Here is a 25,188-nt window from a genome sequence, read left to right on the forward strand (position 1 = left end):
ACAGGAAGGGAAAGAATTACAGTCTATGCACGTTTGAATGATTGGCCTTAGTGGAAGATGGATAGGTGAAATATAGGCAAGCATGGTATAATTAGTATTGGGAAATTAAAGGAGTCCCGTCTGATGGCTTTGTGAAATATGAGACATAGTTATCTACTGACAGATAATAGTTTGAAATTTGAGAGAAATGAAGTATGTTTCTGTACTTACAATAGCCTATGTAGAATGAAAAAGCAACGATATAGTTGAACAGGCTAAGGTAAGCTGGTATGTATGCTCACAGTTAGTAGGTTAAACTTTCCGGTATCCTTACCCACCTACAGCCACAAACATGTAGTGCTTGGATGGACAGTACCACTATTTCCGTCTGTGGCTGGGTACTTTTTCTTACTGTGGTAGCACATTCTGTTAGGTTATAGTCAAGAGAAAGACTGTAAGAGAACGGCTTTGAAACTGACTTCTGATGCTGAATAAGTTTCTCAGGAATACCTCTACCATATTTCCTGTGAACTCTTCTATACTAGCTTACTAGACTACTTGATTTTTTCTAAGAGAATAGTGTCAGGACTCTTGTAGTTGCAAGTGACAGCAAATCTGACTGGCTTATGAAAAAAAGACAAGGCCACACTTAAAATGAAGTTATCAGCAGGACACTTTATTCTTTTTTGTCTCTGCATTATATTGCATGTCAACTGCATTCCTTAAAACAGTATTCTTTTACATGGCTAGATACATGATTATTAGCAGCATTACTTCATATGTTCAATTTTGTCACCCAGAGTATTTCCTTTCTTAACTTTGAATTTAGTATATTACGGGGCAGGATTCTGATTTGTATCATGGAAGGATGAAATACCGTAATTGACAGCACACACTTGGTTGAAATGTAAATAAGAAAGTTTCCTCAAGAATGAATAAAATATAGTTCTCACAGAAAAGGGTTTTTTTTCTGATAGAGCAATGGATATTCATTTCTTTGTTGTCTGAATACACACACACCCTTTCTCCATCCTGTTCAAACAGTGCTTTTGCTGAACCTAGTACAATTTTCCATTTATAACCACTGATATACTCATCTCTGTCCCACGTGCCATGCCTAGAAGTGGCTCTCCTCTCCAAGGTTAACGTTTGCTGATTGGTGTCCATTTTATCTCAGATAGGGATGTAAATTCACTTGTACACTAAATTAAAAATATAGAAATATCTGACATACTTCATGTAAAGTAATAGGAGCAAAAAACAATAACTGCAGTTTAAAATAACAGTTCAAAAAAGCAAAAACAGCAAAGTAGCTATCACTTATTCCATGTAATTTTCTACATTCTACTGCATAAGAATAACAAAGTTAACCTAATTTAGTCTCTTTTCATTGATTTACTTCCCTAGCAATGGATTGACATAATTGGTTAACTTATTCCAAAGAGTCCCCAGAGTCAGCCTACCAATGAAGTTTTCTTTGTTTCATGTTTTCCTGTATCATCTTTAGGATTATTGGAGAGAATTCCCTCGCTAGAAGCTCTACTCCCTTTTTAGCCCACTTGTGTATGAGTATAGGTACAAAATCTGGGAGTTGCATAGCAGTTGAGACAGAACTCTTATACTACACTAGGTTTTTCTGCCAATACAACTACTTTAAAGCCTTATTTAACTCTGTTAAGTACTCAGATTGATTAGGGCAGTATATCATAGGACTTTTGTCTTTTTAGAAACTTAAGAATTTCTGCTTAGGTAACACCCTCCCCCAGAAGACCAGTGGCAGGCCCCTCCCCACCACTCATCCCTAGAGCCTAGAGTTTTAAGGTCAGCAGGCTTGGCTGTGATAAGGCGCAGAAGGCACCACATTGCTCCTTGAAAGAAGCCAGGCTGACAACTTGGAGGCAGACAGTGTGGATACAGTAGTCTGAAAAATGCCTAGAACACATAGAGGGAAGATAATTCACTCTTCTCAGCTTGCTTCCCTGAGAGGCAGCCTGCACAGAGACTCCTTTCCTTGAACAAAGGAGCTGGTACCATTTCCTTCCCCTGCTCCTCAGCATAAACACAAACCATTTGTGGGAAGCAGCACAGCATCAACACTGGCTGCCTAACCTACTTAAACCAAGACCCCCACCCCTGGGCCCTGACACTACTTCCCTTCCCAGTCAAGCTTTCCTTAGTCCCAGCATGGTGGACCCTTTCCACAGAACACCAGCAGAAACCCCTGCCCACACCACAGCTCTAAACCAGAGAGTTCCACAGGACTTTAGTTCAGGTTGAAGTAGTATCATATCTCATTTAGCAAGCAGATCAGAATATACCTGGTTAAGACTTGACACATTCTGACCAAAACGCGAACACTGCACTGCAGGCAAGGCAGACAACTGGCGTGAAGGATACAGCAGCCAAAATGGAACAGCAGAGTGCACACAGCACACTCTGAAGTGCCAGGCCCTGGGCACTATATGATCTCTTCTTCATAAAGCCATAATTCTTAGAAGAAGGAAACCTAGTGGACTTTTCTAACATACAGAAGAGGATAGAAACTTAAATAAAATGCTAAGACAGAGGAATTTATCCCAAATGAAAGGAGAAGACAAAGTCATGGCCAGAGATCTAAGAGAAACAGATATAAGTAATGTGCCCATTGGAGAATTTGAAGCAACAATCGTAAGGATACTTACTGGGCTTGAGAAAAGAATGGAAGACTTCAGGGAGGCCCTTACCACAGAGGTAAAAGAATTAAAAACAAAAATGAAAAAATGCAGTAACATTCAAAACAGGCTTGATGTAATGAACACCAGGATGGAAGAAGCAGAGGAACAACTAAGTGACATAGAAGATAAAATAATGAAATGTAATGAAGCTGAATAAAAGAAAGAAAGAAGAGGGGCGCCTGGGTGGCTCAGTTGGTTAAGCGTCCGACTTCAGCTCAGGTCATGATCTCACGGTTCATGAGTTCGAGCCCCGCATCGGACTCTGTGCTGGCTCAGAGCCTGGAGCCTGTTTCAGATTCTGTGTCTCCCTCTCTCTCTGACCCTCCTCTGTTCATGCTATCTCTCTCAGAAATAAGTAAAATATTAAAAAGAAAAAAGAAAGAAGAATTATGCAATATGAGAATATACATAGGGAACTCAATTACTCCATCAAACATCATAACATTCATATCATAGGAGTCTCAGTAGAAGAGAAAAAAGGGGGCAGAAATTTCTCTAAATACCCAGGGGGCACAGAGAACTCCCATCAAAATCAAGAAAAGTAAGCCAGCACTAAGGCATTGTGATTAAATTTGCAAAATATACCAATTAAGAAAAAAATCTTAAAAGCAACAAGACAAAGGATGTCCCTAACTTACAAAGGACACTCATAAGGTTAGCTGCAGATTTCTCAGCAGAAACTTTCCAAGTCAGAAGAGACTGGCGTGATGTATTCAAAGTGCTGAATGGGAAAAATTTGCAGCTAAGAATATTCTATCCAGCAAGGCTATCATTCAGAATAAAAGAAAAGGTAGAATTTCCCAGATGAACAAAAATTAATGGAGTTTATGACCATTAAACCAGCCCTGCAAGAAATCCTAAAGGGAACTCTGAGTAGAAAGGAAAGACCAAAGTGACAGAAATAAGAAAGGAGAGGAAAATCTCCAGAAACCATGACAAAAGAAGTAATAAAATGGCACTAAATACATATCTATCAGTGTTATTCTGAGTGAAAATGGACTAAATGCTCAAATCAAAAGATATAGCGTGTCAGATTGGATAAAAAGACAAGACCCATCTATATGCTGCCTACAAGACTCATTTTAGACCTAAACACACCTGTGCCTTGAAAGTGACAGGATAGAGAAATATTTTATCACCCAAGTGAACACCAAAATAAAGCTGAAGTAGCAATACTTATATCGGACAAAGTAAACTTTAAACCAAAGACTCTAACAAAAGATGAAGAAGGACACTATATCATAATAAAGGAGTCTATCCAAAAAGATCTGACAGTTGGAGGTTATTATGCACCCAAAATGGAGGCACCCAAATATATAAAACAATTAACAAACATAAAGCAACCCACTGATAATAATACAGTAAGAGGAAGAGACTTTTTTACCCACTTATATCAGTGGACATATCATCTATACAAAAAGTTAAACAAGGGAACAATGGATTTGAATGACATGTGGAACCAAATGGACTTAACATTCTGATATATTCAGAGCATTCCATCCTGAAACATCAGAATACACATTCTTTTCAAGTGCACATGGGACATTCCCCTGAATAAATCACATACTAGGTCACAAATGAATCCTCAACAGGTACAAAAAGATTGAGATCATACCATGCATCTTTTTTGACCACAACACTGTGCAACTTGATGTCAGCCACAAGAAAAACTATGGAAAGACAACAAATACTAGAGGTTAAACAATATGCTAGTAAACAATGAATGAGTCAACCAGGAAATCAAAAAAGAAATTTAAAAAAATACTTGGAAACAAATAAAAATGAAAACACAGTGGTCCAAAACATTTGGGATATGCAGCAAAAGCAGTCCTAAGAGGGAAGTATACAGAGATACAGGCCTACTTCAATAAATAAGAAAAATCTCAAAAGAAAAACCTAATTTTACACCTAAAGGAAGTAGAAAAGGAACAACAAATGAAGCCTAATGCCAGTAGAAGGAGGGAAATAGTAAAGATTAAGGCAGAAATAAATGATATAGAAACTAAAAAAACAATAGGCAGACCAATGAAATGAGGCATTTCTTTGAAAAAGTTAATAAGATTGATAAACCATTAGCCAGATTTATCAAAAAGAAAAGAGAAAGGACCCAAATAAAATCAAAATAAAAGAGGAAAATTAACAACCAACACCACAGAATTCAAATAATTTTAAGAAAATATTATGAAAAATTATATGCCAGCAAATTGGACAACCTTGAAGATTGGATAAATTCCTAGAAAAATATCACACCAAAACTGAAATAGGAAGAAATAGAAAACTGAACAGACCAATAACTAGAAGATAAATTGAATAAATAATCAAAAGTCTCCCAACAAACAAACTCCAGGGTCAAGTGGCATCACAGGTGAATTCTACCAAACATTAAAAGGACAGTTAATACTTACTCCTCTCAAACTATTCCAAAAACTAGAAGAGGATGAAAAACTTCCAAATTCATTCTATGAGTCCAGAATTAGCCTGATACCAAAACGAGATAAAGACTCCACTAAAAGAAAGAAATACAGGTTAATGTCCCAGATGAACATGGATGTAAAAATTCTCAACAAAATAGCGGCAAACCAAATCCAACAGTACATTAAAAGAATGATCATAATCAAGTGGGATTTATTCCTGAACTCCAAGCGTGATTCAGTATGTGTAAATCAGTCATCATGATACACCACCTTTATTAAAAGGAAAGGATAAGAACCATATGATCTTTTAAATAGACGCAGAAAAAACATTTGACAACGTACAATATCCATTCATGATAAAAAACCTCAACATAGTAGTAGGGTTATTAGAGAGAACATAACTCAACATAATAAAGGTCATATATGAAAAACCCACAGCTAATTAATATCTTCTTCAATGGGGAATAACTGAAATATTTTCCTGTATTGTCAGGAACAAGATAGGGATGTCCACTATCACCATTGTTACTTAACATAGTCCTGAAAATCCTAGCCACAGCATTCAGAAAACAAAAATAAATGAAAGGCATCCACATCAGCAAGGAAGAAGTCAAACATCAGCCTTTTCAGATGACATGATATTCCATATAGAAAACCCGAAAGACTCCATCAAAAAAATTGCTAGAACTGAAACATGAATCAGTAAAATCATAGGATTCAAAATCAATGTGCAGAAATCTTGTATATTTCCTATACACCAGCAGAAAGAGAAATCAAGGAATGGATCCCATTTACAGGTGCACCAACAACCATAATAAGATACTAGAAATTAACCTGACAAGGTAAAAGATCTGTAATCTGAAAACTATAAAACACTGTTGAAAGAAATTGAAGAGGACACAAAGAAATGAAGATGTTCTATGATTATTAATTGAAAGAACAAACATTGTTAAAATGTCTACTACCCAAAGCAATCTACACATTTAATGCAATCTCTATCAAAATAACACCAGCATTTTTCACAGAGCTAGAATAAAGAGTCCTAAAATTTGTATAGAACCACAAAAGACCCTGAATAGCCAAGTCAGTCTTGAAAAAGAAAAACAAATTGGAAGCATCACAATTCCAGGCTTTAAGTTATATTACAATGCTGTTGTGATCAAGGCAATATGGTACTGGTGTAAAAACAGACTCAGGGATCAGTGGAACAGAACAGAAAACCAGAAATGGGGTGCCTGAGTGGCTCAGTCAGTTAAGCATCCAACTTCAGCTCAGGTCATGATCTCATGATTCGTGGGTTCGAGCCCCACGTCAGGCTCAGATTCTGTGTCTCCCTCTCTCTCTGACCCTCCCCTGCTCACACTGTCTCCCTCTCTCTCTCAGAAATAAATTAAAAAAAATTTTTAAAAAGCAATCTAAAAAAAAAAGCCCAGAAATGAACACCTGTATGGTAATCTCATCTTCAACAAAGAAGGAAGGAATATCTAATGGGAAAAAGTCTCCTCAACAAATGGTGTTCTAAAAATTGGACAGCAATATGCAAAGAAATGAAACTGGGCCACTTTCTTATACCATACACAAAAATGAATTTTAAAAGGCTTAAAGACCTAAGTATAAGATGGGAAACTATTAAAATCTTAGAGGAGAAGACACACACAATAACCTTGTTGGAATCAGCCATAGCAACTTTGCACTAGATAGGTCTCCTGAGGCAAGGGGAACAGAAGCAAAAATAAACTATTGGGACTTCAAGATAAAAACTTCTGCACAGTGAAAGAAACAATCAACAAAACTAAAAGGCAAACTTTGGAATGGGAGAAGTATTTGCAAATGACATTATCTGATAAAAGGTTAGTATCCTAAATTTATAAAGAACTTCTCAAACTCAACACCCAGAAGTTTAAAAATGAGCAGAAAACATAGACATTTTTCCAGAGAAGGCCAACAGACACATGAAAAGTTGTTCAACATCGCTCATCATCAGGGAAATATAAATCAAAAGTACAGTTAGATATCATGTCACACCTGTCAGAATGGCTAAAATTAATCACACAGCCAACAACAGATGTTTCGAGCTTGCTGAGAAAGGGGATCCCCATTACACAGTTGGTGGGAATGCAAACTGGAACAGTCACTGAGGAAAACATTATGGAGGTTCCTCAAAAAGTTAAAATAGAAGGGCACCAGGGTGACTCAGTTTGTTAAGTGATCGGCTCTTGGTTTTGGCTCAGGTAATGATATCATGGTTCCTGGCTTCAAGCTCCACAGTGGGCTCCAAACTGGTGGGCAGAGCCTGCTCTCCCTTTTCTGCTCCTCCTCCACTCTTGCCCATGCTCTCACTCTCTCAAAAAAAAAGTTAAAAATAGAAATACCCTATGATTCAGCAGTTGAAGTACTAGGTATTTACCCAAAGGATACAAAAATACTGTACCAAAGGGGTACATGCACCCCAATGTTTACAGCACATTATCAACAATAGCCAATTTATGGTAAGTGCCCACATGGCCATCAACTGACTAATGGATACAGAAGAAGTAGTATATGTATATAATGGAATATTACTCCCCCCTCCCCAAAAAATAGAATGAAATCTTGTCTTTGCAACCACATGGATGGAGCTGGAGAGGAAATAAGTCTGTAAGAGGAAGACAGATACTGTATGATTTCACTCGTGTGGAATTTAAGAAAGAAAACAAATGAACATGGCGTGGGTGGGGGGAGGTGGAATAAAAGACTAAACTATAGAGAACAAACTGATTGTTGTTGGAGGCAAGGCAGGGGACAGGTTAAATGGGTAATGGGTATCAAGGAGTCTCCTTGTTGTGATGAGCACTGGCTGCTGTGTGTAAGTGATAAATCAGTAAATTCTGCAGCTGAAGTTAATATCACTGCTAACTAACTGGAATTTAGATAAAAATTTGAAAAAAGAAAAAAATGCATTACCTTGGAGTAAGAGAGTGAGATTGAGAGATTGGTATGGTGTGTGCTGAGTATATATTTAACTATAAGAAACTTCCCAACTGTTCCAAATTGTCTGTACTGTTGCACTCCTCCCAGCTATGCATGTTATATCCTCTTGATAAAATGATTCCTTTATCATGAAATGATCATCCTCATTCCTGGTCTTACTTATTTTGAAATCTACTTTGTCTAATATTAACATAGTAACTCTACCTTTCTTTTTAGTTTCTGTGTGATATTTAGATTTTTTTCTAGCTTTTTAACCTATAATCTTGTCTTTAAAATTGTTTTATACTGCATATTGATGTCTTGCTTTTTATCAATTTACAATGTCTGTGTTTTAATTGGAATTTTTTCCTGCCTTGTTTAAGGTAGGGGTGTGTGTGTGTGTGTGTGTGTGTGTGTGTGTGTGTGTGTGATTCTTTCTTCAATATTGATGTATTAGCTTTGCCTCTTTGTTTAATAATTTTAATTATTGTTTTACGATTTACAGTAAAATATTTAACTTGTCATAGTCTTTTTTCAAATTTTACTACTTCGTGTGTAGTTTGAGACCCTTACAACAGGTTATTTTCTTTTCTCTTTTCCTGGCATTTGTGCTACTGTCATATGTTTTACTTATGTATATGTTGTAAAACTCCTAGTAGTGATTATTTTTGCTTTAAATAGAAATGTGGTTTTTACTTTTACCCACACATTGACTATTTCTGGCATACTACGTTTCCTTTTGCTTTTCCAAATTTCCATTTAGTATCTTTTTTCTTAAATAATTTCCTTTAATATGTCTTAATAGTAAAGTCCTCCTAGCAAGAAATGTTCTCATGTTTTATTGGTTTTTTTTAGAAAAAAATGTACACTGTAGGGGTGTCTGGGTGGCACAGTTGGTTGAGCATCTGGCTCTGGATTTTGACACAGGTCATGATCTCAGAGTTGGTGAGATAGAGCTGTGCGCTGGTAGTGTGGAGCCTGCTTGGGATTCGCTCCCTCTCCCTTTCTCTGTTCCTCCCCTGCTTGTTCTCTCTCTCTCTCAAAATAAATAAACAGACTGAAAAAAAATTTTAATATACACTGCATCTTAATTTTAAGGATTTATGATTACTGGTTGTAGAAGTATTAGGCAGTGTTTTCCTTTTCCTTTAGTAATTTTAAAATATTCCATTGATGCCCTGTGTGATTTCAGGCAAAATGCCTGCTGCCTCTGTACCTAGCTTGGTTTTTTCCCTCCCTCTGACTGCTTTGGTGATTTTTCTTTTTATTTTTGATTTTCAGTAGCTTTATTAGGAGCTGCCTTAAAGTGGTGTTCTTTTTGTTTTCCTTGTCTGGTGTTGGTTGAAGTTCTTGGATTCATCAGTTTATATTTTTCACCAATTTTGGGTATCTTTTAGCCTTTATTTCTATGGCACCCACTCCTGTTTCTGAGACTTTAGTTTCCTGTGTATTCGACTACGTCGTATTACACAAATGGTTCTTTGAGGCTCTGTTCATTTTTTTTCCAAATCTTTTATGTACTTTCAGTACTTTAATTTAGTAAGTTTTTATTGCTATATCTTCAAGTTTACAACAGTATTTATCATTGTGTATATAGTATTCTTACTTTTGAAACTGCATCATGAATCTTTCCTATCCTCCATTTCTCTCATTATCAAGTTTATGTTTTTCTTAATATCCTTGAACATATTTGTTGTATTTACAATAGCTCTTTTAAGGTTCTTCTCTTTGATATCCTTTCTCTTTCATTTCTGGACTGTTAATTTAATTTTTTTTTGCTGCCTCTGAGTTATACTTTTCTTTATCTTTGCATTCCTAGTAATTTTTATTTGAATACCAGACATGTGACATTTTGGAGGACTAGATTTAGTTTTATTACTTTAAAGAATATTGGATTTTATTGTACAGATAAGTAACTTGTAAAATAACTGAATCCTTTAGAGGCTTGTCCTTACCCTTAGTTATGATGGATCCAAAGCAGCCTTTATTCTGGGACTTATTTAGCTTCATACTAAAGCATTATTACTCTTTAGACTCCAATGCCCCAGTATTACAAAGTCTTTCTGTACTCTGTCTGATGAGAGCACAAACTATTCCAAACCGTGTGTGAGCTTTTGAAATTGTTCATTCCACTACTCTGTGGTAGTTCTTTCCAACCCCATGGATAAATTACTTTCACATGTGCTTGGACCAGTGCTATAGCCAAGACCTGGGAATTTCTCTGTAAATCTCCAGAGCTATCCTCTTGTGTAACTTTCCCTCTGCTGGACAGTTCTAGCCACCTCAGCCATACCAAACAGCATGGCTTCCAAGTTCTGTTTTGGTACCCTCTTTCACTATTGAATCTTAATGATTCAATCTTCCAAGCAGTAATCTGGGATTACCTACCTCATTTGTTCCTTTTTATAATCAGTTCAGAGCTGCCTGTTGTATAACCTCTGAACACTTTTGTTTTATATGTATTGTTCTGTTTTCTAGTTCTTATGACAGGGGAGCAATTTTTGTAACAGTTAAATTTTCATAGGCATAAGGAGTACTAAATTGATTACTGATCCCTTTTGTTAAGAAATTTCTTTCTAGTTGTCTCAGATCTCAAGACTTAATATTTACTGATCTATGAAAGCGATAAGGAATTCTAAGCCTCCGGGTACAGTTGAACTCTTTAGATATGTAATTAGAAATTCAGAAAGGAATTGTTTGCTTCCCAGCTAATCTCCATGCTCTCCTCAACCCTTGCTTGTTGGACTTTAAATCGTTATCTGTTTGAACTGGTTTTCTCAGTGACAGACTGCTGCTGCTTTTTAGAAATGCACTGGGATGGCTGAACTGCTTTTGAACCATCTGCCTTTCTCTTTTAAGAGGTAGTCACTATAAATAAATTTGGAATATATTTTATGTTACTAATGTCTGGTGTGTTATGAAATAGATCACTTTTAATTTCCAATACATTAAAAAAATAAAAAATAACAACAGTGGAGGTTTCTTAGAATAAGTGCTTCAAATAATTTTTGAGATGTCTATGTAATGACACCTTTTCAACATACCCTGCAAAGTCTATAGCCATTTTATTTGGGTCGTCATGTTCAGTGTACCTAGAACTATATTGTATTTATACACATACATACGTATCCAGGTGCTCTGATGACGGGTATCACCAAAAATTTTTAGTAAGTCAATATTTTGGTCAAAACTCTATGGAGAGATTAAACCCTGATTAACTTGTCTCTAAAGGACCTCTTGTCTGACTTAATATTCGGTATCTTTCACTGTTTAATTAACTCTAAGGACTCAGTTTGTCAGATGCATCTGTAATTGCTCATAAGCATTTTAAAAACCTTAGAAGTTTCCTTCTCTTCATTTAATTAATTTATTTGGCTTTTAAAAAATATGTCAAGTCAGAAATCCTACCTAGAGGAGGCAAATCATGATTGAAAGCAAATGTTGTATCTCTCATAGAAGTATATGTGTTTATCAGACTCATTAAATCTGACAATCAGACTCATTAAATCTGACAATAAGGTACAGTATTGACAGGTGAAATTTGGAAAACAAACCATCTTCTGAATTTTGTCAGGTAACATAAAATACAAAATTCAGTGTAACCTCTTGGTCTTATTAGTCTTATGTAGGAAATTTGTGGAAATCAAGAAAGGTATTCAAAGGTAAATCAAGAAAGGTAAACAAGGTGTTCAAAATGTAAATGTTCTAAAATGAGGATAATAACAGTGATAATCAAGTGATAGAGTGATAAAAGTGATAATCACTATTAAAGCTTTATCCTAAGCACTTCATGCGTAATTCATTTAATCTTCACTCTAGGAAGTAGATATTATTAGTATCCACATTTTATTAAGGAGGAAGTGGATATTAAACATCTCAACTAAATCTGTAGTAGAGAATAGCAGGAGATCTGATAGGACTAAAATCTGATTATAGCAAACTAATTGCAGCATATTGGTTAAAGCAGTGCCCAAGAGAAAAAAATGCTTATGAAATATTTAAGTTGTGCATTTTTTTGTGTCATCAGGGATAGTCTGTCACTATGTTACATGTATTTAAATGACTAGAGGCCTCGAAGTAGAGCCAGCAGGGGCTGAGCACTCCTTTTCCTTGGCCAACACAGCCCTTTTATATACTGAATTGCATGAATTTAGTTAGGCATTTTCTTGTTGACCATAGTTTCTACCATTCCCTGTACCAGGCCTCCTCTGACAATAATTGCTACTTTTCTGGCCCTAAGAGTCTTTGAGATTGTAACCCTCATACCTACCTCCCATTTAGACTGATGTAGCACACAAAAGATGGGAACAAGCACTGTGAATAAGATCAGACATAGTGCTGTCTTTGTATCTCAGTGGTATCAATGTTGCAAAAAATGCAGTGGTTGTCGAGTTTTTATTACCACAGCCTACATAAGTGAGGTGCAGGTAATGATTTTTTTTCCTCTACATGAATTAAACACTCATCAAGTACCTAAGATTGTATATATAGAGAGATTTATATTAAACACAGCCTCTCTCCTCTAAGGAGCTTACATTTAGGTGTAATATGTAGAGAGTAATTACAGTCTAGCATCCATAGTATAAGTTTTTAAAAATATACATTGTTAGCTAAGGTACTATACACATAATGTTCAAAACTGAATGGAAGAAGTACTGTTCAGACCATGCTTACATATTTTCTCATATTTTCTCTTGTTAGACGTTGATAGGACAGTGGAATAGAAGAGAGCCTAGAAGCAGCAGTGTCCATTGTTTATAATAACTTGATAGATGTCATAAGAAGTATTTCAGTAATTTAGGGACATTAGAAATGCTTCAGTAAATGGTGCTGAGTAGGGGGATATGTGGATGTGATGTATATGGAGGGTATGGTGTGTCGGGGAGTATGTGGTATGTGTGCATGTGGAGTGTGGTGGAGTGTTTGTGTGTGTGTTTCCATATCAGTCCAGCCAGAAAAATGAGTTTCAGGTAAATTAAAAGTAAAAATTTGAGAGACCAAATCTAAATCATTTAGAAGAAGCTGTGGAACAGTATCTTTATTATCTTCAGGTAGGCAAAAATTTCTTAAGATTTAGAAAAAAACAGTGAATGAATATATTGATACATATGATTATGCTAAAAGTAAAGATTAAAATTTTTTAATGTTTATTTATTTTTGAGAGAGAAAGACAGAGCACGAGCTGGGGAGGGGCAAAGAGAAAGGAAGACACAGAATCTGAAACAGGCTCTAGGCTCCAAGCTGTCAGCACAGAGCCTGACACTGGGCTTGAACTCACGAACCATGAGATCATGACCTGAGCCTATGTCAGATGCTTAACCTACTGAGCCACCCAGGTGCCCCCAAAAGTAAATACTTTTTATATTAAAATATTCTTTTGAAAGTTAAAGACAATCCACATATTGGGAGAAGATACTCATAGCACATTACAATGATTAGTATCCATAGTATAAATATAAAGAAATCTTAAATTAATTATAAAAGACAACCCAGTAGAACAATGAGCAACAATTTGAACAAACTACCACAGAAAAAGAAGTTGAGATGATCAATAAATATATGAAGAGATGTCCAACCTCACCAATAATCAAGGATATTCAAATTAAACACATGAGGTAATATTTCACATATGTCACATTGACAAGAATTTGAAAAAATGAAACCAAATGTTGGCAAGCATTAGAGCTTTGAAACTAGATACACCATTTATTCTATTCGTTTGTTTTATTGAAGTGCAGTTGACATATACATTACTTACAGGTATACAGCCTAGTGATTCATCAGTTAGATGCACTATGAAATAATCACCATAAATCTATCTACCATCTCTCACCATGCAAAGTGATTATGACATTCTTAATTATTCCCCTATGCTATACTGTACATCCATATGACTTACTTTATAACTGGAAGTTTGTATCTCTTAATCCCCTTCCCCTATTTTGCCCATCCCCCACCTCAGCACTGCCCGTTTATTATGTTTTTCTGTCTGTTTCTATTTTGTTTTGATTGTTCATCTGTTTGTTAGATTCTACATAAAGGTGAAATCATACAGACTTTGTCTTATTTCACTTAGTATAATACCCTCTAGGTTTACCATGTTGTCACAAATGCCAAGATTCCATTCTTTTTCATGGCTGTGTAATATTCCTTGACACACACACACATACACACCACATCTTCTTTATCCATTCATCTATTAATGGACATTTAGATTCCTTTCTATATCTTCTTCATTGTAAATAATGCTACAGTGAACATATGGCACATGTATCTTTTCAAATTATTATTTTTATTTTCTTTGGGTAAATAACCAGAATTAGAATTGCTGGATCGTATGGTAGTTCTATTTTTACCTTTTTGAGGAACCTCCCATACTGTATTCTATAGTAGCTACAATAAATTACATTCCCAACATTTCATGAGTGTTTCCTTTCTCTACATTTTCATCAACATTTGTTATTTCTTGTCTTTTTGATAATAGTTATTCTGACAAGTGTTAGGTGTTATCTCATTATGGTTTTTATTTGTGTTTCCCTGATGAGTAATGATGTTGACTATCCTTTCACATATTTCTCAGCCATCTGTGTGTCTTCTTTAGAAAAATATCTCTCCAGATCCTCTGCCAGTGTTTAAATCACATTGTTTTTTTGCTATTGCGTTGTATGTGTTCTTTATATATTTGGATAATAATTCCTTATCACATGTACCATTTGCAAATATCCACTCCTATTCAGTAGCCTGTCTTCTTATTTTGTTGATGATTTTCTTCACTGTTCAAAATCTTTTTAGTTTCATGTAGTCATAATTGTTTATGTTTGCTCTTGTTGCCTGTGCCTGAGGAGACAACTCCCAAAAGATACCAGTAAGATTAATGTCCAAGAGTTTATTGTTTTTATTTTCTTTTAGCAGTTTTATGGGTCCGGGTCTTGCATTTAGGTCTTTAATCCTTTTTGAGTTTATTTTTCTGTGTTGTTTAAGAAAGTGGTCGAATTTTATTCTTTTGTGTATAGTTGTCCAGTTTTCCCAGCAGCAGTTCTTGAAGAGGCTGTCTTTTTTTTCATTGTGTATTCTTATCTCTCTTGTCACATATTAATTGACCATATAAGCATGAGTTTATTTCTGGGCTCTCTGTTTTGTTCTGTTGACCTCTGTGATTATGTGCCAGTACTGTACTGTTTGATTACTGTAACTTTGTAGTATATTTTGAAATCAAGGACAGAGATACCTACAGAATTGTTCCTTTTCTCAAGATTACTTTTGCTGGCTCTTCAGGGTTTTTTGTGTTTCCATGCATGTCTAGTCCATTGGTATTTTGATAGCTATTGCATTAAATGTATAGAATTCCTTGGGTGCTATAGACATTTTAATAATATTCTTCCAATTAATGAGTGTATGTTTTATATGTGTCATCTTCATTTTCTTTTACCAGGGTCTCATAGTTTTCAGAGTTTACAGGTCCCTCCCTGTAAATTTATTTCCCTGTTAAATTTATTCCTAGGTATTTTATTCTTTTTGATGCAGTTGTAAATGGGATTGTTTTCTTAATTTTACTTTTTTAATAGTTTTGTTCTTAGTATATAGAAACACAGCTGGTTTCTGTATAATAATTTTTTATCCTAAAGTTTTATTGAATTAATTAATTCTGATAGGTTTTTTTTGTGTAGTGTCTAGGGTTTTCTATGTATAGTAACATGTCATCTGCAAATAGTGATAGTTTTACTTCATTCTTACCTATTTGCATGCTTTTATTTCTTTTCTTTGTCTGCTTGTTATGGCTGGGATTTCTTTTTTTTTTTTCAATTTTTTTATAATTGTTTTTCTTTTTTACACTTTCATATTTTTATGAATATAATTTATTGTTAAATTGGCTTACATTCAATACCTAGTGTTCATCCTAACAAGTGCCCACCTCAATGCCCATCACCCATTTTCCCTCTCCCCCACACTCCCACCCACCCTTATTGTTTATTCTCTGTATTTAAGAGTCTCTTGTGGTTTGCCTCCCTCCCTCTCTATAACTATTTTTTCCCCATCCTTTCCCCCATGGTCTTCTGTTCAGTTTCTCAAGATCCACATATGAGTGAAGACATATGATACCTGTCCTTCTCTGACTGACTTATTTCACTCAGCAATAGTACCTTTCAGTTCCATCCACATTGCTGCAAATGGCATGATTTCATTCTTTCTCATTGTGTGGCTGGGATTTCTAGTACTATGTTGAATAATGTGGCAGGAGTGTGCATCCTTGCTTTGTTCCTGATCTTATAGGAAAAGCTTTCAGCTGTTGTTTTCTCATGTTCCCTCAGGTTACCCACCTTACTGAGACTTTTAGGATGCTTGAATTTTATCAAAGCCTTTTCTACATCTTTTGAAATGATCACATGATTTTTATCATTCAGGATGTTACTGTGGTGAATTGTGTTGACTCATTTGTGGATACTGAGCCATCAATCCTTGCATCCCAGGAATAAATTCCATTTAATTACTGTTTCTGATCCTTTCATAATATTGATGAAGTTGGTTTGCTAATAAAGATTTTTACATAGTTGTTCATCGAAGATATTGGCCTGGAAGTTTCTTTAGTTTTGATATCCGGATAATGCTGGACTCATGGAATGAGTTTGGAAGCATTTTTTTTCTCTTCAATATCTTGGAATAGTTTGAGAACAGGTATTAACGCTTTTTTTAAATACTTGGTAGAATTCACTTGTGAAGCCATCTAGTTCCAAAATTTTTGTTCTCGGGAGTTTGTTGATAACTGATTCAATTTCATTACTAGTAATCAGTCTTATTCAGATTTTCTATTTCTTCCTGATTCAGTCTTGCAAAATTGTATGTTTCTACAAATTTGTCAATGTCTTCTAGGTTATCCAGTTTATTTGTGTATAAGTTTTGTAGTGGTCTCTTACAATCCTTTGTATTTGTGTGATATACATTATAACTTCTCTTATATTCCTGATTTTGTTTACTTGAGTCATCTCTCTTTTGTATATGATGAGTTTAGCTAAAAATCAGTATCTTTTATATTTTCAAAGAAATAGTTCTTAGTTTCATTGATCTTTTCTATTTTTTATTACTTCCTTCCTTCTTCTACTTTGGGCTTTGTTTATTCTTTTTCTAGTTACTTTAAGTGTAAGGTTAGATTATTACTTTGAATATACAATGCCCTCCCGTTTGGCTTGCAAAGTTTCTGTCATTCAAAGATGATAGTCTTATCAGTGTTCCCTTGTACTTAACTAGCTGGCTTTATCTTGCCACTTTAAAAATTCTCTTTAGTTTGTGACATTTGAATTATAATGTATCTTGATGTGAAAATCTTTGGGTTCATTTTGTTTGGGGCTCTCTATTATTCCTGGATCTATTGTCTGTCCTTCCCCTGTTTGGGGAAGTTTTCAGCTATTATTTCCTGAAGTAAGTTTTCTGTTCCTTTTTCTCTCTTTTCTCCCTTCCGGGACCTCTTAACGTAAATATTCGTATGCTAGATGTTGTCCCTGTGGCACCTTAAGGTGATTCCCTATAGTGTGTTTTTTACATCAGCTATGTTCTTCTTTTCTAAATCATCCTGTTTATACTTTTATTATTTTTTAAAATTTCTCATTGTTCATTCTTATCCCAAATTCGGCTAGCATTTTTATAGCCATTACCTTGAACTTTTTGTCAGGTAGATTGCTTATCTCCAGTTTGTTTGGTTCTTATTTTAGGGTTTTTCCTTTTCCTGTTGTTTGGAACATATTTCTCTGCCTCCTCATTTTGTTTTTATGTATTAGATGGGTCAAATGTGTCTCCTGGTCTGTAAGATATTGTCCTATGTAGAAGGGGTCCTGTGGTAGCCTTTGGCACAATTCCTTCTGGTCACCAGAACTAGGTATCACAGACCTGTTTCCTGTATTGTTGCATATGTACCCTTCTGTTGTGATTGGACAGTGACTGTTGTGTGTATACCAGTAGTCAGGGAAGCCCCTGGTTTTGCTGCCTGCTGGCCCAGCAGCTATCCACACTGGTCCCAAGACCACCTTTCAGATGTGGTAGAGTGGAAGCCACTTTGAATGAGGGACACAAGTCCTGACTGAAGCCACTTGCTAGGTGTTATGGAACAGAGCCCCTTGTGTTTGTGGAAGTTGCAAGGCTGCCTATTGGTCAGTATTGGCTGGGCAGGGTGGGTGGGGCAGGTATGCACAGAAATGCCCAGGCAGGGCAAGCTCTGTAGTAAGGTAGATGGAAAGTGTTTAAATGGTGCTCACCTTTGCCAGGTCAGTGAGGTGGAAGAAGAGTAACAAAAGATGGTACCCACTGTCATTGCCATTTCCAAAGAAATTTCCTACAGATCCCTTCATTTCTGGCACGAACCCTAAAGTTAGTTAAGTCTCCTTCATATATGGCCTATATGCTTTTCAATCTGCTGCCTCTGTTCTGGGGTCTCAGAGAAAGTGAGTTTGTGTACAAGCCCTTTAAGAATGGAGTCTCAGTTTTCTATATCCCTCCAGTTCTCCCTCAGTTAAGACCCACTGATTTTCAAATCCAGATATTATGACTTGTCTTTCTGGTACAGGTTCCCAGGACAGGGGTGCCCAATGTGATGCCTAAATTCCTCACTCCTCAGGAAGGATGTTCTCATTTTTGACATCTTTCCTGCTTATGAGTCACTACACTGGAGATGTTGGTCCTACTAGACTGCATCTCTGCCTGCCCCTTCGACTTGTCTTAGTATGGTTTTTTCTTTAGATCTTTAGTTGTGAAAGAGCTGTTCTCCTAGTGTCAGGTCATTCTCAGAGAAAGTTCTTATATATTTGTAGTTTTAGTGTGTCTGTGTGAGGAGCTGAGTTCAGAATCTTCCTACTCTGCCATTTTTACTTCTTCTCCCTCATTGATTCATTTTAAAAAATGCTTTAGAGCATCAAATGTGTGTCAGTACATTCACTCTTGATGGGGAATAAGGAGAAGGAGTGGCTATACCTAAATAGCTGTCATTCAGCTGAGAGCTGAATTATAAAAGGAAATACATAAAATCTCTGCACACAAAGATCAGAGATACAAGTATTCTGGCAAGGAAGTAGGTAATGCAAAGCCTTAAGATGAGAAGGATCAAATGAAGCTAATGCCTTTTAAGGTGCTTAGCACATAGAAAGAACCTAATTGTTATTTTTGCTACGGAATATCATCATCACCATCATCTTGGAAACTCCATGGCCAATGGAAGATTCATTGAGTAAAATAGGTAGAATAGTACAATGTCTTTCTTTGATGTCATTTTTAAAACATATATTCTTAGTAGAAGTGTTTAAAAGAAACAAGTGTAATATCCTAGTTGTGTGACGTATATGTGCATAGTAAAATTATTAGAAGGTAATATACCAAAATGTCAATAATGGTAGTCTTTAGTTAGATTGGTGATTTTGTAGCTTTTTTATGTGTGTTTTTTCCATTATTTTTTTTCTTTTTATTTTCGCCATTGACATTAGACAAGCATGACTTACATTTACAGGGAAAATCAATATTTTATGTTATAGCACTTGTTATTTAAAATGTGACATTAACACAAGGGTATATTTTAAAGTTCTAACAAGAGTAATTAATTATATCTAAAAACAAAGAAAAGCATTTCCAAGATAATGACAAAAGTGAAAAGGTATAATAAAGTTTTTATAGTATGATTAACAATTAAAAAATGAATTATGGTAAGATGGATCTGTATTTTCCTTCTCTTTTAAAAATTCATTTTATGTTTGTTGTGGCATTGTTCTTACCGTAAATAAATTGGGGCTAAGGGATGATTTTGTGTTGGTTTAGCAGCACTAAGTAATTCATAAAAAGGCTGGTTGTTGCCACACTCTTGGGAATGCATTCCTGTTTGCCTTTTTACAAAGTGGGAAGCTCTTTAGAGCACCAAAAGTCTAAATAAATGGAAGAAGTGTGACCTGAATTGGAAAAGCCAAAAGTTAAGCACATGGTGGCATCAGTTCAGATGCAGTCCATGATACCTCCCTGTGAGCAGCCTTGTAATGTTAGGGTGAGGAGTCCTGTTTCAGAAGGAGAAGCTGAAAGTCTCTCCTGAAGCTTCTAAGTTTAGGGAAAAGTAGACAGACTTTATTACATTACCCGGACCGCAGATTCTGTCTGGAGGCTGCTCATCCTTACCACTAGAAATTATTTTTATTGACCTGAAGTAGTTTTTGCCCAGGGGCATTCTAAAGATGCCAGGAGTCTTAGGCTGTTTTACAATTACAACAGCTAATTTGAATTGCTATTTGTAGAAATGCATGTTCATCAGGGTCTTTGAATCCGACCTTTCTCAGTCATACGGTTCTTATGAAGTTGAAGAAACTAGATTTGGTGTCAATTGATAAGCCTAGTTGCCCAATTCAGCAGCTACCTGCACTACTCAGATAGATTAATGATTTAACCTTACATTTTATTTTAGCACTTAACTCGCTACAGGTTTTATAATGAGCTCTATAAATTGCTGAAGAAATTATGGAAAACAGTATGCTTGATTTTCTTGTAGTTCAATATTTATACCTTTCACATATAATGAAGTTAATTGAACTTCAGTAGCATTTTGCTATGTCCAACTTTTTAAGACTGTTATTAAAACACCAAGTTCTCCTGAATCCTCCTTTAGTGTATAAGAATTAGAATCATGTAGGGTCCCTGGGTGGCTCAGTGAGTTAGGAGTCTTACTCTTGATTTCGGCTCAGGTAATGATCTCACAGTTCGTGTGATCAAGCCCAATGTCAGCACTGATAGCAGGGAGCCTGCTTGAGATTCTTTCTCCCTCTCTCTCTGCCCCTTTTCCACTCACTCTTTCTCTCTCTCAAAATAAATATATAAATACATAAAAAAGAATTAGGATCATGGTGATTATAGCTAGTAATACTATATTTCATATTTGCATGTTGCTAAGAGAAAATATTTTAAACATACTCCATCATAAGAAAAAATATTGCTGGGGTGCCTGGGTGGCTCAGTTAGTTGAACATCTGACTCTAGTCATGATCTCCTGGTTCATGAGTTTGGGCCCCTAGTCAAGCTCTACACCATCTGCTTGAGATTCTCTCTCTCCCTCTCCCTCTTCCTTCTCCTCCTCTTCCTCCTCCTCCTTCCCTGTTGTGCGAGCACAATCTCTCTTTCCTTCTCTCAAAAATAAACATGAAAAAAAATGCCACCATATATGATGACGGATATTACCTAGACCTATTGTGGTGATCACTTCACTATAATTTTTAAATACCAAATCATTAAATATGTCACTTATACCTCAATTTTTAAAAATAATTTTTTAATGTTTGTTTATTTTTGAGAGAAGGTGTGAGTGAGTGGAGGAGGGGCAGGCCGAGGGGGACAGTGGATCCAAAGCAGGCTCCACTCCGACAACAGCACGCCTAATGTGGGGCTCGAACACATGAACTGTAAGATCATGACCTGAGCGAAGTCAGATGCTCAACCAACTAAGCCAACAGGCACCCCTAAAAAATTTTTTTTAAGTATTTATTTAGTTGAGAAAGAGAAATAGAGAAGGAGGGAGAGAGGGAGAGTTCTAAGCAGGCCTCATGCTGTCAGAGCAGAGTCCAATGCAGGCTCAAATTCACAAACTGAGATCATAGACCTAAATTGAAATCAAGAGTCAGACGCTTAACCGACTGAGCTACCCAGTTGCCTCTTATAAAAAGAATTTGGAGATGGCATTTCTTTCCTAGAATTTTGAAGTCCTTTACCACAAATATTCATTCTGTAAATCCATAATGCTTTGTCAAGCTGTATGTGTTCCTTATGAGCCCGGGTCTTTGCTGATTTTTATTTTCATTCTTAACATCATCTTGCTGACATAATCTGAGTCTAAATTTTGCCCTGTCTTCTCTTTTCTCTTTAAACAACCTGAGTTTTGTAAGGTGGTTTCATCTAAATGATAGAGAAAATAAATTTTTAAAAATTCTAATATTTATTCAGTCACATCTTACGCATGTCTCTTTGAGACATCTGATTTTTGTCAATTTTCTTCCACGTTTTAATCTGCTCTCTGGACCCAGCCACAATCAAACAAAGTACATACTCAGGGGTTCCATTATAGTATAGAGAGAGCTCAATAATAAATATGTCATATTTCAGACAAGTGTTAATTGATCTAGAGAAAAATAAAGCTAGAGTGAGGAGAGAGTTGTCAGATAACAAAACTTCAGTGGAATCAGTTAAAGATCTAATTGGCTTTGTAAACAATCAGGCAGCATCCCATCCAACAAAGAAAAAGGAGCTTCATTGAGCTGCAGAAGATGAAAGGCTTTGAAAAGCAGAGCAGAGGAAAGGAAATTATTAACAAAGATATATTGCTTTAGGCCTGGTCACCCTTCCAAGGAGAACTGAAGGGGCATATTAGTGAATTTTCTATTGCTGATCAAGAAGTTCCATGTTGACTAGTTAAAAGTTACATACCTGGCAGGGGTAGGGAAGAGTTCAAACTGCAGTTTGGTCAGGCATTGAGTCTTGATATTATGACTCACGGCCTTAACGTAAGTGATAACATCATAGGCCTCTGGTTTTCTTTTGATCAGATTCTCAGCTTAACTGAGAGATGTGATTAAAATTTAAGGCATTAGCCCCACTCTCAGCTACCACTCTGTAGATCTCACAGCCTTTGTTGACCTTTGTGTGGTGGTCACAAGTTGTAATCTTTTTGCTTAGTTCCTATGATATATACCAGTTACAGCTTGAAGTTCACATTCTTTAAGTTGGTCATTTTCTCCATGTCTTTTTTGACATTCCAGTCTTAAGTCATTTCCTTAGTGGTTAGTGGCTGCAAACATGCCTTTAAATTTTTGAGAGAAGACAACCCACCAAGATTACTATGATGACTGTAAGCAGAATAATTCCCAGTGTTTAGAGTGTACTTCAGAGCCATGTTCTCAAGACCCAAACTAATCAAAATTAAATAAGTCAAAAAAGACCCTGTTGAAGGAGTCACATTTTAAGCCAAATGGTTTTCCCAGTGATCTTAAGTACTTGAAAATTTCAGCTTCTCCTAAGTGTTACGTTCAGATATAACAGACAGATGTTGGTCACAACACAACATATCTTTTATCTTGCTCAGCTAAAAGATAATTAGGAACTATCCTATTATTAAGAGCCACTTTGGACAGAGTCTAAAGACCTTTGTTGGGCAACTATTGTCTTAGCAACAGATTCTGTCAAACCTTCAAGAGTTAAGGAGACTTCTGATCATATTCTTATTTATATTTACTCCTAACCAGAGTAACGTGGCCCTGCCAAAGGAGGCAAATCCCAAGTCATGAATACTTTCTGTAGTTCCTTTCCAACTTGATGATGTAAATCCAGGGGAGTTGAACAAGGAGATGTAACAGTTAAGGGCACAGTTAAAAACCCAAGAGGCATTGCTTAGTTATGAGCTAGCTATCTAGGCATTCCCAGGCCAAGATAAACCCTTTCAAGGTATAAACCATTTCCACTAAGCTGGCACTGATAACAGACAGGTAGGAGTTTTTGATGGCAGATCCAACAATCTGAAAGGCAAACTTTTTCCCATTAGCAATGGCCTGGGAGACACAAGGTGGTGACATTATCTTTCCAAGCCAGAATAAAGGACAGGCAGGAAAGAAGAAGGGGTTACATGTTGAGTTAAAGTATGAAGTATTGATCTGGCATCTTGGGAAGAAGCAGTCTACCTCAGTGTCTTCACTTCACTTCCTCATCAATTTGATTTGGAGGTTCCCAGCACCTGTATAGGACAAAATGTCAGATGAAGCCTTCTGTAGTTGTGAGATGCACATCCAAGCTTTAAATCCCTGAAATGTGGCTCTCTTCTGAGTAGTATAGTGAGAAGAACCTGGTATAGACCCTACGAAGGAAATTTAAAAGCAGTCTTTTTTCTTAATAATTCCAAATTAGAAGAAAAGCATCTGTCCTACTTTTTTTCCCATACACAAATGTTCTACAAGCATTAATCACATACGTTAATTTGAATTCTTAACCCCTAGGAACCTTAATTAAGGAGTAAACAATTGTGAACTATCTTTTACATTAGCATTCTGTGAATTTGGAAGATTTAAAAATACTTTTTAGGATTTCTAGAAACCTGCTTTTTTCCTTAGGAAATTTCTTAGCATAGCATAAAATATATTTACTAATAGACGCAAATATCCTTAGTTCCTATGTAAAAGAGAACAAAAAGTGCATATGCCAATGTTTAGTGATTAACTTTCATTATTTTATCTTACCTTGAAGTGATCTAGATATTTAATAAATCTCCAATATTTAATTTCACCTAGCAGAATTTTAAAATTTCAAGTTAACAGAATTAAGAAACTGTTTTTATTTACATACACTATAAAACATAATTATGGCATAAAAGTTCACTTCCTTTTTATCATACATATACCTATTTAATTTTCTTGTTCTCAATAATTATTTTGAAATTACCCATGAAGCCTTCCAGAGGCATTAGACAAGATAAACCATTATTCTGTTATTTTTTGGCGACAAATTTTGCAACAGAGATAACATTAATTATTTGACTGATAAACCCAGGAAGAGTAAAAAACTAAATCCGCATTATATTCAATGTTTGTAGCTCTAACAAACCAGTAAACTTAAACTAGCTTTAATACCAGGTATCTTACTAGATCACATAAACCTAAAAAGCATTTGGGTTCATTTCTATTATATTTCTGAGACTTAAGAATATAGGTGTTTACTTTTTAAGTTAATAAAATAGAGCTTTTTACAAGTCTCAGCAATAGCATCAGGAGGTAGAAAATGCCACACATCTACCGTAGACACACATAAACATGTAAACAGAGATCTTATTGTTTGAAAATTTTTTAGCCATGGTGCTGGTATTATAGTAATGCAACCTTCACGAGTCTGTAAAAGAACCGTTAGATCCAAACTATTTTCCTGGCAGACGGAATAAGTTAAGATTACCTGCTTAGATGGCTTATTTTTTCTGCTAATATTTGTGGAAAAGACACATGATTTTTCATCTGTCTGAAAGGAAAGACCTTTCCTTTTTTCATTCTATTTCTTTTTTTTTTTTTATTTTTTTACAAATAGTTTATTGTCAAATTAGTTTCCACATAACACTCAGTGCTCATCCCCACAAGTGTCCTCCTCCATGCCCATCC

At 35.8% G+C, this 25,188-nt stretch overlaps 1 protein-coding gene across 3 annotated transcripts in view; it reads left to right on the forward strand.

Annotated features, from left to right (window-relative positions):
- Positions 1-25,188, forward strand: part of PSD3 (pleckstrin and Sec7 domain containing 3) — a 380,191-nt gene that overhangs the window by 227,177 nt on the left and 127,826 nt on the right. The gene's annotated exons all lie outside the window — the stretch shown is intronic.

The sequence above is a fragment of the Hyaena hyaena genome, unplaced genomic scaffold, assembly GCF_003009895.1.
Source record: "Hyaena hyaena isolate Hyena2069 unplaced genomic scaffold, ASM300989v1 scaffold_100, whole genome shotgun sequence".
Classification (NCBI taxonomy): domain Eukaryota; kingdom Metazoa; phylum Chordata; class Mammalia; order Carnivora; family Hyaenidae; genus Hyaena; species Hyaena hyaena.